Here is a 12,500-nt window from a genome sequence, read left to right as displayed (position 1 = left end):
GAAGTGAGTAGAAAAGTGCCAGAAGACAATAGAGAATAAAAATTTTTTTCGCGGCGGTGGTGGGGTTTGAACCTGCGACCTTATTGGTACGACAACTCCGCCTGGCAGGTGAGAGCGTGGCTCTACCGTGTGAGCTATCCACGAACACAAAAATATTCGTTTCAAACCCAAAGTCATTTCTAGATCCCTCTCTCACCCACTTCTTGAGATCGCCGATTCGTTCACCACCATCGCGAAGTAATTTTGACCAGCAGTTAAGCTTAATAGCCAATATTCTCATCACAAACATATAACATAGAAACGATTGAGACATTGAGTATGCTCCGGTGTATGGGGTGAATTTTTAATTCAGAAAAGTGAGTGGAGCAGGCACTTATGTTGGTAACAACAAGATATGAAGTGAGTAGAAAAGTGCCAGAAGACAATAGAGAATAAAAATTTTTTTCGCGGCGGTGGTGGGGTTTGAACTGCGACCTTATTGGTACGACAACTCCGCCTGGCAGGTGAGAGCGTGGCTCTACCGTGTGAGCTATCCACGAACACAAAAATATTCGTTTCAAACCCAAAGTCATTTCTAGATCCTCTCTCACCCACTTCTTGAGATCGCCGATTCGTTCACCACCATCGCGAAGTAATTTTGACCAGCAGTTAAGCTTAATAGCCAATATTCTCATCACAAACATATAACATAGAAACGATTGAGACATTGAGTATGCTCCGGTGTATGGGGTGAATTTTTAATTCAGAAAAGTGAGTGGAGCAGGCACTTATGTTGGTAACAACAAGATATGAAGTGAGTAGAAAAGTGCCAGAAGACAATAGAGAATAAAAATTTTTTTCGCGGCGGTGGTGGGGTTTGAACCTGCGACCTTATTGGTAACATTTCATTCATACTGCAACCATCATTGAGTACAGACGATACTAGTTATTTTTCATTATATTTTATTTGTTTTCCACGTTTATTTGTGTATTGTTGTGCTGACGAAGGGTTTGTACCCGAAACGTCCATTGTCTGTTTTGTTCCCATACGAAGCCTTTCCATTTTCACTCTTTCGGTGGCTGTAGCAGTAGTGATGATGATGTGGTGGTGGTGGTGGTTGTAGAGAGGAGGATGAGTGGCGGTGGTGGTTGTAGTCGTAGTGGTAGAAAGGTTGATGTGGCAGTGACGGTTTGTAGTCGTACTGGTATTGATGTGTGATAGTTGTGGTTTTAGTGATGATGATGTGTAGTATGTATAGTATAGTTAGTAATAGTAATAGTAATAGTAATAGTATGTAATAGTAATATAGTAATAGTAGTAATAGTAATAGTAATAGTAATAGTAATAGTAATAGTAATAGTAATAGATAGTAATAGTAATAGTAATAGTAATAGTAGTAATAGTATAGTAGTAGTATAGTAGTATAGTAGTAGTAGTAGTAGTAGTAGTAGTAGTAGTAGTAGTAGTAGTTAGTAGTAGTAGTAGTAGTAGGTAGTAGTAAGTAGTAGTAGTAAGTAGTAGTAGTAGTAGTAGTAAGTAGTAGTAGTAGTAGTAGTAGTAGTAGTAGTCAGAGACGCCAACTTTAAATTTGGCTCACAGGAGTTTCAGACACCACTCATAGGAATATCAATGCCGAAAGAGGAATTTCCGCACACAAGAGAAAGGAATTGGAATGTTACATAAACACATTGCTAAATACAATCCCATAGTTTCCTGTAGTATACTGGTGGTAGTGAGGATGAGGTGGTGTTCGTGGTTGTAGTAATAGTGGTAGTGATGATGATATGGTGGTGGTTGAAGTAGTAGTGGTAGTGATGATGATCTGGTGGTGGTGGTTGAAGTAGTAGTTGTAGTGATGATGATGTGGTGGTGGCATAGTGGTTGTAGTGTTGTGGTCGTGATATTGATGTTAGTGGTGATGGTGGTTGTAGTACAAATGGTAGTGATGATGATGTGATAGTGGTGGTTGTAGTAGTAGTTGTGGTAGTGATGATAATGTAGTGGTTGTGGTTGTAGTCGTAGTAGTGGTAATGATGATGTGGTGATGGTGGTGGTTGCAGTAGTAGTGGTAGTGATGATGTGGTGGTGGTGGTTGTAGTAGTAGAAGTGGTAATGATGATGTGGTGGTTGTAGTAGTGGTAGTGATGATGTGGTGATGGTGGTTGTAGAAGTAGTGGTAGAAATGATGATGTTGCAGTGGTGGTTGGTTGTAGTAGTAGTAGTAGTTGTGGTGATGATGATGTGGTGGTGGTAGTCGTAGTAGCAATGGTAGTGATGATGTGGTGGTGGTGGTGGTTGTAGTAGTAGTGGTAGTGATGATGATGTGGTGGTGGTGGTGGTTGTAGTACAAATGATAGTGATGATGATATGGTGGTGCTTGTAGTAGTGGTGGTAGTGATATGATGTGGTGGTGGTGGTTGTAGTACAAATGGTAGTGATGATGATGTGGTAGTGGTGGTTGTAGTAGTAGTGGTAGTGATGATGTAGTGGTGGTGGTTGTAGTAGTAGTGATGATGATGTGGTGGTGGTGGTTGTAGTAGTAGTGGTAGTGATGATGTGGTGGTGGTGGTTGTAGTAATAGTGGTAATGATGATGTGGTGGTGGTTGTAGTAGTAGTGGTACTTGCAGTGATGATGATGGGGTGGGGGTGGTTGTAGTAGTAGTGGTAATGATGATGTGGTGGTTGTTGTAGTAGTGGTAGTGATGATGTGGTGGTGGTGGTGGTTGTAGTAGTAGTGATAATGATGATGTGGTGGTTATAGTCGTGGTAGTGATGATAATGTAGTGGTGGTGGTTGAAGTAGTAGTAGTGGTAAAGATGATGTGGTGGTGGTGGTGGTTGTAGTAGTGGTAGTGATGATGTGGTGGTGGTGGTTGCAGTAGTAGAAGTGGTAATGATGATGTGGTGGTTGTGGTGGGGCTGGTAGTTGTAGTAGTAGTGGTAGTAATGATGATGATGTTGTAGTTGTGGTGGTTGTAGTGATGATGTGGTGGTGGTGGTAGTTGAAGTAGCAGTGGAAGTGATGATGATGTGGTGGTGGTGGTTGTAGTAGTAGTGGTAGCGGTGATGATGATGTGGTGGTGGTGGTTGTAGTAGTAGTGACGATGGTTGTAATATTAGTGGCAGTGATGATGATGAAGTGTTTGGAAGGGGGGGGGGGGGTATCCTTGGAACAAATTGACCTCACCGGAATTTGACGGAAGTTGCCCGCTACCGAAATTTTTGGCTCCCGACCAGTGTTTTTTTTTCCGGTGAGACCGGAGTTTTGGCATCACTGATTAGTAGTAGTAGAAGTAGTATTAGAGATTAGTAGTAGTAGTAGTAGTAGTAGTAGTAGTAGTAGTAGTAGTAGTAGTAGTAGTAGTAGTAGTAGTAGTAGTATAGTAGTAGAGCAGCAATATAGTAGAAGTAGTAGTAGTAGTAGTAGTAGTAGTAGTAGTAGTAGTAGTAGTAGTAGTAGTAGTAGTAGTAGTAGTAGTAGTAGTATTTGTAGTAGTAGTAGTAGTAGTAGCAGCAGTAGCAGTAGTAGCAGTAGTAGCAGTAGTAATGGTGGTGGTATGTTCGTTTTTAAGGGATTTACGGCGCTTGCCACACATTTAGGTAATATCAGCGCCAGTAAAAAGGAAGAAAGTGGGATAGTAAAAATTTATAGAATTACAATCAAAGTACCCAAGAAAAAAGGGAGACATGGGAGATCAAATAGGGAACAGATGTAGATGTAGAGCCACTATCAATGTACTTAGTTTGAGATCACCTAAATGTCTCATCCTGACAGAAGCACAGGTCCCCACTAAGAGGAACACACAGATAGAGAGAGAGAGAGGGAGAGAGAGAGAGAGAGAGAGAGAGAGAGAGAGAGAGAGAGAGAGAGAGAGAGAGAGAGAGAGAGAGAGAGAGAGAGAGAGAGAGAGAGAGAGAGAGAGAGAGAGAGAGAGAGAAAGAGAGAAGAGAAAAGAGAGAAAGAGAGAAAGAAAAGAGAGAGAGAGAAAAGAGAGAGAGAGAGAGAAAAGAGAGAGAGAGAGAGAGAGAGAGAGAGAGAGAGAGGAAGAGGGTGAGGGAGGTAGAGAGAGGGAGAGAGAGAAAGAAGACCAACAGACATTCCTACCTCAAAGAGAAGGCTCCAGTCCTATGAAGAATACACAATCCAATCCTGTCCATCCTTGAGAAAATAATAAAAAACGTTATTCTTGTTTATGTTGTGATCGAAGAAGTTATGTTTTGAAAGAAATGCAGTCTCACAACTAACGTTCAGATCATCTTTACATTCATCCCGATAGCTCAACTGGTTAACTACTAAAACAATGTGACAAGCTCTGTTCCCCTGTTGAGCCTCAAAAGCTAACTTCTAAATGAAGACATAGCACAAGGCTATTAATCGTGCAGCACAGACAGATCTTATGACACTTATGAGAATTTATACTCATCAAACCAAACTCCTGATTATTTCAATATATAACATTAGTAAAAAAAGAATTCTACTACTATAACTATAACTATAAGCAATTTTACTTTGTAGTTGTTAGCTAAATGACGAGAAAATATTTTACAGTAAGGATAGAGACACAGATTCTTTAAATGGTGGGCCAGTTTTATCAATTTTATCACTTGTGAACTCTTTAAAACCATGTTTTTGGCAGGATACATTGATCTTTATCACTGTTTCAGTTGGGTGGGGAAGTGTGGCTCAGTAGTACAGTTTTTGTTTTGTACCCCAAAAGTCCCGAGTTCGAATACCGGCTGCGCTGTGTGGCCTTGAGCAAGTCACCTCGCCCAAGCTCAGTTTGAAGAGCAGCACTGCGGCTGACGTCTGGGTTATTCCAGTATTCCCTTGGAATAGACTCTAAAGACAAATTTCCCCTATAGGATGAATAAAGGGAATTTTATTTTTGTAAGTGTTATCTTTAGAAACTTGTCAGTCAGAAGCCCTGCAAACAGCTTGTATTAAATTAAACTTAAAATTAGTAATTGCTGTAACCTGTGAGTTTTGACTGATATTCACTACCTTGAGCAATTGAAATATATTTTAGTCTATGCATTTTCTTTGAACGGACTCTTGTCAGTGCTTTCCAAACAATGCATTAAATGAGTTTCATATCACGGGACTTTTGTTTTTTTCACTATCTAATGATTGATCACCAATATTTATGTTTACAGCTGTTTGTGTCCTCATATTTAAATCTTTTTCATTTATCCATTCCTCATCTATTTAATTAGTTGATGTTTAGCAAGATTATTATCGAATTATCAAAACGTCCTTTCTATACAACGCCTTCACCAGTTAAGTAGAAAACGGTAAGGCTGCCTGAAGCTTTTGTTTGTTTGTTTGTTGCTTTAGGTCTCTTCCAACACAATTGAGGTTATATGAGAGACCGCTGAAACAAAAAAACAAGCAATCCAACAAAAATAGTACAAATGTAAATCAAAATCATAACCTAAAAATATCATAAGCTAAATTACAAATAACCAAGAACAAACAGGCAGAAGATTTACAGAAAAAAAAATATCCCCTGTCAAAAATACAATCACAAACCAAAGAAGCAGGATAGGCTAGTAAAGAGAAGAAGAAACGACATCACTATCGGATCGTACACCCATGCGAACATCATAGGTATATGATTCAAGGGTGATGCTCCCATCCAACCACCCACCAAGGTAGTAACTAGCCGGTGTCTAACGAAAGAGTGAAAATGGAAAGGCTTCGTATGGGAACAAAACAGACAATGGACGTTTCGGGTACAAATCCTTCGTCAGCACAACAATACACAAATAAACGTGGAAAACAAATAAAATATAATGAAAAATAACTTGTATTGTCTGTACTCAATGGTGGTTGCAATATGAATGAAATGTTAGCATGGCGTGGGTAGAGGATAGGGTGCCCCAGGGGGTGATCTAATTGATAAGAAAAGGTCAGCGTCAGGGAACAGAACTTTCCAGAAAATAATGGAAGATAAAAGACATATAAGTGGTATTAGTAGTAGTAGTAGTAGTAGTAGTAGTAGTAGTAGTAGTAGTAATAGTAGTAGTAGTAGTAGTAGTAGTAGTAGTAGTAGTAGTAGTAGTAGTACTAGTAGTAGTAGTAGTTAGTAGTAGTATAGTAGTAGTAGTAGTAGTAGTAGTAGTAGTAGTATAGTAGGAGTAGTAGTAGTAGTAGTAGTAGTAGTAGTAGTAGTAGTAGTAGTAGTAGTAGTAGTAGTAGTAGTAGTAGTAGTAGTAGTAGTAGTAATAGTAGTAATTGTAGTAGTAGTAGAAAGCTGTTGTGAAACAGTAGGGCGTTGGAGAGGGCGAGGTGAAAGAATCACGGCGGAGGTGGGGGGGGGGAGGGGGGGGGGGGGGGAGGAGGGGGTTTGTTGGATGAGCGAAGGTCGAATCTTCGCGAAGGATATACGAACGATCAGATAGCGATGCGATAGTAAAGTGGAAAATACAGATAAATAGATAGATAGATGGATAGACAGATAGATAGATAGATAGATAGATAGATAGATAGATAGATAGATAGAAAAGAGGGGAGAGAAGAGAAAAACAACAACAAAAGAACAAAAAAAAAACAAAAAAACAAACAAACAAACAAACAAACAAACAAAGCAACAACGTCAACAGAAAAAAAAATATTTAAAAAATAAAAAAATAAAAAAGGGGTGGGGGGTTGAGGCGATACAAGTTATTTTTCATTCTATTTTATTTGTTTTCCACTTTATTTGTGTATTGTTGTGCTGATGAAGGGTTTGTACCCGAAACGTCCATTGTCTGATTTGTTCCCACATGAAGCCTTTCCATTTTCACTCTTTCGCTAGTATTTTACTTCACCAGTTAACTAAGCCAACAGAGAGACAGACAGAAAAATAGATAGAGAGAGACGGAGAGATACAGAAGGTTTGAGAGAGAGAGAGAGAGAGAGAGAGAGAGAGAGAGAGAGAGAGAGAGAGAGAGAGAGAGAGAGAGAGAGAGAGAGAGAGAGAGAGAGAGAGAGAGAGAGAGAACTAAATGGAATACCTACCTCAAGATTGGATCTCCATCACGAATACAATCTTTTGATGAATACACGATGTAATCCTGTATCTTCATGCCGTCCTTTAGTGAATTAAAAATAAAAGATGTATTTCTTGATTATGTTTTGAATTTGTAAACAGATAATGAGCAAAGAAATTATGTTTTGAAAGATATGCAGCCTTGCACTTAATGATAATAGTAACTAATAATTTTTGACCTCGCCAATTAAAAAAATAAAATCAAACTCTTGAAAATGAATTATCAGGAGAAAAATTGTCACTTCTGTAAATACCAAATGTTGGTTAATGCTGAAGGCAATCTAAGGTGGAATACTGGAATCTATGATTTCAGTTTGTAAAACTCTGTTTGTGGATTCCAAACAATGGATCAGAAAATGGTGAGATCGGAGTCTAACAAAACAGTCATAAATTAGATTTGTTCATTCTACAATTCCCGTATGCATCAAATTGTCGGCTGGGATTTTTTTTCAAAGTTTGATATATTGTGCAGATACACTATTTCTATAATTAAAATGGTGCTGATTGAAGCTCGAAGAAGAAAAAAAACGGTAAGTATTGAATTGTAAGACAGTATCTGTCTTTGTCTAATAAATTGAAGCTTACAATTGAATACTTATCGTTATTTCACTATTTCTATAAGCACATGAAAGCTTTCCTTGTATTTTGAGGTGCTTCATTGTAAAAATCACCTGCAAAGAATCTCAGTTCTTAAAATACAAAGGGGCATAACTCAGTTAATTTATTTTGACCTCCAATATTGACTCATATTACACTACACAGCTGACAAAGTTTAAAATATTTGGCTTATGAGGCTGTTAAAAGCTATTGAATTCAATGCTTTCAAATTCAATTTACTTTTGAAAAAACCGTTAACAGTCTAATTAATGTGGATTATACTCATTCAGATGAATTCAGTTCAGATTGGTATGAATGTCGATTTTTATGTCTAGTCTAGTGCAAGATTTTTTTATTATCTAAAAAAAAATTCAATACACAGTGAAAAAGAGCGCTATGTAAACACATGAAAAGGCTTTATGTGACGGCGTTATAGTATAGTTATGTGACACACTGTAGTGAAGCGTATGGATAATGGAATTGTGTATGGGCATGTACAGATAATTTGGGGTAACCAATTTGGTTCGATATTACGGACCCTGAAATTGAAATCCATCCATTTTATTTTATTTGGATTCGGAATGAATTTACTACAACGAATAAAGCTTTAACTGTAAGCGAAGACGTCTATTATCTGTAGTGTAAGAAATTAGACTTAGAATTCTATATATCTAGGCATTTGCAAGAAGTAGCCCTCGAGAGTTGAAAAGAGGCGAGGATTTCTGTTTCCGTTTTTGAGGGGAAAATTTTTAGGAGTGTTTTAAAAATATTCATTTTTCTTTCTCAGTGAAATAAAATGGCAAGTATTATATATCATTGGAAAGGGCATAAAATTCTACATACAGCCATGCTAATATTATTATCTTCCTATATCGTGATTTTGAGAAATCTTTGTGTAAAGAGATTGTGTGTTTATAACTTTTAAACCAGAGATGGTCCTTCTTACTAAAAAAACGTCCTTCTGAGATATATTATATTTAAGTAGCTTCTCTAAAAATTTCAGAGCAAAATCTGGTTGCACTCAAAAGTTATAGCTCCCCCAAAAAATAGAAATTGTCCTCGATTGTTTGCAGAAGATTTTCTTATAATATTGATTCACTTCCTGTCGTCTGCTGCGCTTTTTTTTTACTTGAGAGATAACTTCGTCAATCCACATCAAAACTTTACAACTGTTTTTCTTACAATATATGCAATTAATGTAAGTTATTTTTGTTTTACATTATTCAACTAATTGGCGTTTTCATGTCCATGCATTCATTTTATAAGTTACGCTTCTCTTTCTTTTTTTCTGATCGATTTTGATTTTGGGCTGTCATTATTCCCAGACGCCTGTCTGGGGATAACGAAAATTGGTTATCCCAGACGCATGTAGCAAGTGGGAGAAAGATTTTATGCAAAATGCCAAACTAGGCGTGAAAAATACCAAATATTCTGGAAAAAATACTAGTGGTTGTGTCCCAAAACAGTTAATAATCAAGTGATATTTAACACAAGATGAAAGTAAATAGTGATCAAATGTCAAATCCAGCTCTTTTAAAAAAATTATTTTAAAGCAAATGGATCAATGAAATTTCTTTTGTTACTTTGATCTGAAAACGTCAAACTGGCAATTCGACTTTTTATTTTCAATCAGGAAGAAAGTTGGTTATCATCAAATCTGTTCATAGTCCACCAACCATTTAAATTTTCACTACCTACCTACCTGTTAACTTTATTGATCATCTCTTGTTTCTATAATTTGCTCATTCTGGCCACAATTTTGGGGATGACCGGGAATTATTTTTTTTTAGCGGACGAATTCCTAGGCCATGGTGTTGTTCGCCCCAAAGCCCAAAACCGACACCTGTTATTTTCCTGTCTTCTTCGCACAAGACAATAGAATTTAGTATCACACGTCCGCAAAACTAGATCCAACAACATATTTTTATTCGAATCAGAGATGAAAATAACTACCAAAACAAGGAAGCAAAAAGTGTGGAAATATGTTTAGCTCATATATGAATTTAAGATATTCGATAGCGGTGTGGATAGACAGCTCAGTGGGTTAGGCCACCTTTCATTTTACTCCTTTTAGCTGCATATTCGAACCAGTCGCGACCACCCCCACCCCCCCCCCCACCCCCCCCACACACACACACCCTTTTTTTTAATTTTTTTTTTTTTTTAATTTTTTTTTTTTTAAACTTTTTTTATCTTTCTTCCCAATTGATGTTCATTGTTTTCACTCTTGTTCCAAATTCCGAGCAAGAGTTTTTTTAATCAGTTGAATTTTTTATTTCTCCGATAATATTATTTCATTATTTAATTTGCTCTAGATCTATTATTGTTTTTTGTTTTTGTTTTGGTCAAATGATAATATTAATAATAATAATAATAATAATAATAATAATAATAATAATAATAAATAATAATAATAATAATAATAATAATAATTGTAATAATTGTTATTATTATTACTATTACCATGATAATCATTTATATTATTATCAATAATAATACTATTTTTATTATTAATACTCTTATTATCATACTATTACTATTATAATTATTATTATTATTATTATTATTATTATTATTATTATTATTTATTATTATTATTATTATTATTATTATAATTGTTATTATTATTATTATTATTATTATTATTATTATTATCATTATTATTATTGTTAACACTATTCCTTGCTCCCAGGGAAATCTCTCTTTTTCTTTTTTTTTATATTTTGACCTAAACCTTAGAGTTTTTTTGTTTGCTTAACCTTTATGTAAATGTTCCGTTTCTGAGCATGAATTTCTTAAATTGTTTTTATTTTTAAAACAATTATTGTTTTTTTTTCTCCTCTATCTGACCATTTGGTCGCTCTCTGAATATATCTGTTTGTTTGCTTTTTAATTATTTATTCTTTTTAGACACTATTTGAGATCGGAGTGGGGACGAATATATTTGCTAGAAACTAGAAAAAAAACAAGAGAGAGAGAGAGAGAGAGAGAGAGAGAGAGAGAGAGAGAGAGAGAGAGATAGAGTTAGTTTAATAAAAAATAAAAAAAAAGAGGTGGGGGGAGGATGGATGGGACATTTATCCCTTTCAACGTTCTGTAAAAAGAAGACGGAATTAGAAAAAAATTTTTTTTTTAAAGTGACGTTACCAGGAATCGAACCCACAACGTCGATTCTGGTCAAACTTCCAGGGCAGACGATTAAACCATTCGGCCATGACAGCCACTTCGAAATCGACGCATATTGTGTATATGTAGTAACAACTGATTTTAATGTTGGTTAATTTTATGTTTTTATAGATATTTTATTAACTTTCCTTATTTCTATGTGCATTTGGAAACATTCCATATTCTGGCATGGGGATAATTGTTTTAAAAAAGAGCGGAGTTTCAAATATGCGTCTGGGGATAATGAAAATTCGTTATCCCCAGACAGGTGTCTGGGGATAACGAAATTTTATTATCCCCAGACATGTGTCTGGGGATGATCACAGCGCTGATCTTGACGTTTTTCATTCTTTGACGGGCGACTGTTCAATTTTGGGGAACGGGGGAGCGGAAGTTTTTAAAATCACCTATTTTCGATATTTTTAAGGCTGTCATTATTCCCAGACGCCTGTCTGGGGATAATAAAAATTCGTTATCCCCAGACAGGTGTCTGGGGATAACCAATTTTTGTTATCCCCAGACACCTGTCTGAGGATACTATCCCCAGACGCATGTAGCAAGTGGGCAGAAAGATTTTATGCAAAATGCCAAACTAGGCGTGAAAAATACCAAATATTCTGGAAAAAATACTAGTGGTTGTGTCCCAAAACAGTTAATATATCAAGTGATATTTAACACAAGATGAAAGTAAATAGTGATCAAATGTCAAATCCAGCTCTTTTTAAAAAAAATATTTTTAAAGGCAAAATGGATCAATGAAATTTCTCTTTGTTACTTTGATCTGAAAACGTCAAACTGGCAATTCGACTTTTTATTTTCAACCAGGAAAAGTTGTTATCATCAAATCTGTTCATAGTCCACCAACCATTTAATTTTCCATTACCAACCTACCTGTTAACTTTATTGATCATCTCTTGTTTCTATAATTTGCTCTTCTGGCACACTTTGGGACGACCGGGAATAATTTTATGTCGCGGACGAATTCCCAGGCCATGGTGTTGTTCGCCCCAAAGCCAAAACCCACACCTGTTATTTTCCTGTCTGCTTCGCACAAGACAATACAATTTATATCACACGTCACAGAACTAGATCCAACAACATATTTTATTCGAATCATAGATGAAAATAACTACCAAAACAAGGAAGCAAAAATGGTGAAATATGTTTAACTCATATATGAATTAAATATTCGATAGCGGTGTGATAGGCAGCTCATGGGTAAGGCCACCTTTCATTTTACTCCTTTTAGCTGCACAGATTCGACCCAGTCGCGACCCCCCCCCCCCCCCCCCCCCCCTCATTTTTTTTTTTTTTTTTTTACTTTTCTTTCTTTCTTCCGAATTGATTTTTATTGTTTTCACTTTGGTTCCGAGTTCCGAGCAAGAGTTTTTTTTTTAATCAGTTGGATTTTTTATTTCTCCGATAATATTATTTCATTATTTAATTTGCTCTAGATCTATTATTGTTTGTTTTTTTGTTTTGGTCAATGATAATAATAATAATAATAATAATAATAATAATAATAATAATAATAATAATAATAATAATAATAATAATAATTATAATAATTGTAATATTTGTTATTATTATTACTATTACCATCATAATCATTATTATATTATTATCAATAATAGTATTATTTTTATTATTAATACTCTTATTATCATACTATTACTATTATTATCATTATTATTATTATTATTATTATTATTATTATTATTGTTATT

At 35.7% G+C, this 12,500-nt stretch overlaps 1 long non-coding RNA gene across 1 annotated transcript in view; it reads right to left on the bottom strand.

Annotated features, from left to right (window-relative positions):
* Positions 1–4,146, bottom strand: part of LOC144965533 (uncharacterized) — a 14,271-nt gene extending 10,125 nt beyond the window's left edge. The window contains exon 1 of the long non-coding RNA XR_013644047.1: positions 4,086–4,146. This is a non-coding gene — a long non-coding RNA (uncharacterized LOC144965533). The remainder of the gene's footprint in view (positions 1–4,085) is intronic.
* Positions 4,147–12,500: the final 8,354 nt, after the last annotated feature.

This window comes from Berghia stephanieae, chromosome 2 (genome assembly GCF_034508935.2).
Source record: "Berghia stephanieae isolate SIO BIC M18660-M18661 chromosome 2, UCSD_Bste_1.3, whole genome shotgun sequence".
Taxonomy (NCBI): domain Eukaryota; kingdom Metazoa; phylum Mollusca; class Gastropoda; order Nudibranchia; family Aeolidiidae; genus Berghia; species Berghia stephanieae.
This window is presented reverse-complemented; position numbering and strand designations above follow the sequence as displayed.